We start from the raw sequence: 2,500 nt of genomic DNA on the forward strand, positions 1-2,500 counted from the left end.
AGGCTGTCAAGCGTTGGCTATTTAAATCAGCTGCCAAATAAAGCACTTCGAAAAGCTTACAGCACCTGGTATTCCCAGGCGGTCTCCCATCCAAGTACTAACCAGGCCCGACCCTGCTTTACTTCCGAGTTCAGATGAGATCGGGCATTTCCAGGGTGGTATGGCCGTAAGCGAAAGAGGCTGTCAAGCGTTGGCTATTTAAATCAGCTGCCAAATGAAGCACTTCGAAAAGCTTACAGCACCTGGTATTCCCAGGCGGTCTCCCATCCAAGTACTAACCAGGCCCGACCCTGCTTTACTTCCGAGTTCAGATGAGATCGGGCATTTCCAGGGTGGTATGGCCGTAAGCGAAAGAGGCTGTCAAGCGTTGGCTATTTAAATCAGCTGCCAAATGAAGCACTTCGAAAAGCTTACAGCACCTGGGATTCCCAGGCGGTCTCCCATCCAAGTACTAACCAGGCCCGACCCTGCTTTACTTCCGAGTTCAGATGAGATCGGGCATTTCCAGGGTGGTATGGCCGTAAGCGAAAGAGGCTGTCAAGCGTTGGCTATTTAAATCAGCTGCCAAATGAAGCACTTCGAAAAGCTTACAGCACCTGGTATTCCCAGGCGGTCTCCCATCCAAGTACTAACCAGGCCCGACCCTGCTTTACTTCCGAGTTCAGATGAGATCGGGCATTTCCAGGGTGGTATGGCCGTAAGCGAAAGAGGCTGTCAAGCGTTGGCTATTTAAATCAGCTGCCAAATGAAGCACTTCGAAAAGCTTACAGGACCTGGTATTCCCAGGCGGTCTCCCATCCAAGTACTAACCAGGCCCGACCCTGCTTTACTTCCGAGTTCAGATGAGATCGGGCATTTCCAGGGTGGTATGGCCGTAAGCGAAAGAGGCTGTCAAGCGTTGGCTATTTAAATCAGCTGCCAAATGAAGCACTTCGAAAAGCTTACAGCACCTGGTATTCCCAGGCGGTCTCCCATCCAAGTGCTAACCAGGCCCGACCCTGCTTTACTTCCGAGTTCAGATGAGATCGGGCATTTCCAGGGTGGTATGGCCGTAAGCGAAAGAGGCTGTCAAGCGTTGGCTATTTAAATCAGCTGCCAAATGAAGCACTTCGAAAAGCTTACAGCACCTGGTATTCCCAGGCGGTCTCCCATCCAAGTACTAACCAGGCCCGACCCTGCTTTACTTCCGAGTTCAGATGAGATCGGGCATTTCCAGGGTGGTATGGCCGTAAGCGAAAGAGGCTGTCAAGCGTTGGCTATTTAAATCAGCTGCCAAATGAAGCACTTCGAAAAGCTTACAGCACCTGGTATTCCCAGGCGGTCTCCCATCCAAGTACTAACCAGGCCCGACTCTGCTTTACTTCCGAGTTCAGATGAGATAGGGCATTTCCAGGGTGGTATGGCCGTAAGCAAAAGAGGCTGTCAAGCGTTGGCTATTTAAATCAGCTGCCAAATGAAGCACTTCGAAAAGCTTACAGCACCTGGTATTCCCAGGCGGTCTCCCATCCAAGTACTAACCAGGCCCGACCCTGCTTTACTTCCGAGTTCAGATGAGATCGGCATTTCCAGGGTGGTATGGCCGTAAGCGAAAGAGGCTGTCAAGCGTTGGCTATTTAAATCAGCTGCCAAATGAAGCACTTCGAAAAGCTTACAGCACCTGGTATTCCCAGGCGGTCTCCCATCCAAGTACTAACCAGGCCCGACCCTGCTTTACTTCCGAGTTCAGATGAGATCGGGCATTTCCAGGGTGGTATGGCCGTAAGCGAAAGAGGCTGTCAAGCGTTGGCTATTTAAATCAGCTGCCAAATGAAGCACTTCGAAAAGCTTACAGCACCTGGTATTCCCAGGCGGTCCCCCATCCAAGTACTAACCAGGCCCGACCCTGCTTTACTTCCGAGTTCAGATGAGATCGGGCATTTCCAGGGTGGTATGGCCGTAAGCGAAAGAGGCTGTCAAGCGTTGGCTATTTAAATCAGCTGCCAAATGAAGCACTTCGAAAAGCTTACAGCACCTGGTATTCCCAGGCGGTCTCCCATCCAAGTACTAACCAGGCCCGACCCTGCTTTACTTCCGAGTTCAGATGAGATCGGGCATTTCCAGGGTGGTATGGCCGTAAGCGAAAGAGGCTGTCAAGCGTTGGCTATTTAAATCAGCTGCCAAATGAAGCACTTCGAAAAGCTTACAGCACCTGGTATTCCCAGGCGGTCCCCTATCCAAGTACTAAGCAGGCCCGTCCCTGCTTTACTTCCGAGTTCAGATGAGATCGGGCATTTCCAGGGTGGTATGGCCGTAAGCGAAAGAGGCTGTCAAGCGTTGGCTATTTAAATCAGCTGCCAAATGAAGCACTTCGAAAAGCTTACAGCACCTGGTATTCCCAGGCGGTCCCCCATCCAAGTACTAACCAGGCCCGACCCTGCTTTACTTCCGAGTTCAGATGAGATCGGGCATTTCCAGGGTGGTATGGCCGTAAGCGAAAGAGGCTGTCAAGCGTTGGCTATTT

At 51.4% G+C, this 2,500-nt stretch overlaps 2 protein-coding genes and 14 non-coding genes across 17 annotated transcripts in view; all 16 read right to left on the reverse strand.

The window, feature by feature from the left end:
* The window catches only part of LOC148681268 (uncharacterized), a 482,092-nt gene that overhangs the window by 130,614 nt on the left and 348,978 nt on the right, over positions 1-2,500 (reverse strand). The window lies entirely within an intron of this gene.
* Positions 1-2,500, reverse strand: part of LOC141377041 (uncharacterized) — a 441,555-nt gene that overhangs the window by 55,798 nt on the left and 383,257 nt on the right. The gene's annotated exons all lie outside the window — the stretch shown is intronic.
* On the reverse strand, positions 54-172 carry LOC137492245 (5S ribosomal RNA). Its single transcript, XR_015487234.1, has one exon. It is a non-coding gene; the product is annotated as a 5S ribosomal RNA (ribosomal RNA).
* Positions 231-349, reverse strand: LOC148681322 (5S ribosomal RNA). Its single transcript, XR_015943412.1, has one exon. It is a non-coding gene; the product is annotated as a 5S ribosomal RNA (ribosomal RNA).
* Positions 408-526, reverse strand: LOC148681323 (5S ribosomal RNA). Its single transcript, XR_015944349.1, has one exon. It is a non-coding gene; the product is annotated as a 5S ribosomal RNA (ribosomal RNA).
* Positions 585-703, reverse strand: LOC148681324 (5S ribosomal RNA). Its single transcript, XR_015943413.1, has one exon. It is a non-coding gene; the product is annotated as a 5S ribosomal RNA (ribosomal RNA).
* LOC148681325 (5S ribosomal RNA) lies at positions 762-880 on the reverse strand. Its single transcript, XR_015944548.1, has one exon. It is a non-coding gene; the product is annotated as a 5S ribosomal RNA (ribosomal RNA).
* LOC137493891 (5S ribosomal RNA) lies at positions 939-1,057 on the reverse strand. The gene has a single exon (XR_015944575.1). It is a non-coding gene; the product is annotated as a 5S ribosomal RNA (ribosomal RNA).
* On the reverse strand, positions 1,116-1,234 carry LOC148681326 (5S ribosomal RNA). The gene has a single exon (XR_015943415.1). It is a non-coding gene; the product is annotated as a 5S ribosomal RNA (ribosomal RNA).
* LOC148681327 (5S ribosomal RNA) lies at positions 1,293-1,411 on the reverse strand. The gene has a single exon (XR_015943256.1). It is a non-coding gene; the product is annotated as a 5S ribosomal RNA (ribosomal RNA).
* Positions 1,470-1,587, reverse strand: LOC137492240 (5S ribosomal RNA). The gene has a single exon (XR_015487244.2). It is a non-coding gene; the product is annotated as a 5S ribosomal RNA (ribosomal RNA).
* LOC148681328 (5S ribosomal RNA) lies at positions 1,646-1,764 on the reverse strand. Its single transcript, XR_015943416.1, has one exon. It is a non-coding gene; the product is annotated as a 5S ribosomal RNA (ribosomal RNA).
* Positions 1,823-1,941, reverse strand: LOC137492754 (5S ribosomal RNA). The gene has a single exon (XR_015487246.2). It is a non-coding gene; the product is annotated as a 5S ribosomal RNA (ribosomal RNA).
* On the reverse strand, positions 2,000-2,118 carry LOC148681329 (5S ribosomal RNA). Its single transcript, XR_015943417.1, has one exon. It is a non-coding gene; the product is annotated as a 5S ribosomal RNA (ribosomal RNA).
* Positions 2,177-2,295, reverse strand: LOC137492239 (5S ribosomal RNA). Its single transcript, XR_015487249.2, has one exon. It is a non-coding gene; the product is annotated as a 5S ribosomal RNA (ribosomal RNA).
* LOC148681330 (5S ribosomal RNA) lies at positions 2,354-2,472 on the reverse strand. Its single transcript, XR_015944303.1, has one exon. It is a non-coding gene; the product is annotated as a 5S ribosomal RNA (ribosomal RNA).

This window comes from Danio rerio, chromosome 4 (genome assembly GCF_052040795.2).
Source record: "Danio rerio strain M-AB ecotype USA chromosome 4, GRCz13ab, whole genome shotgun sequence".
NCBI classification, from domain to species: domain Eukaryota; kingdom Metazoa; phylum Chordata; class Actinopteri; order Cypriniformes; family Danionidae; genus Danio; species Danio rerio.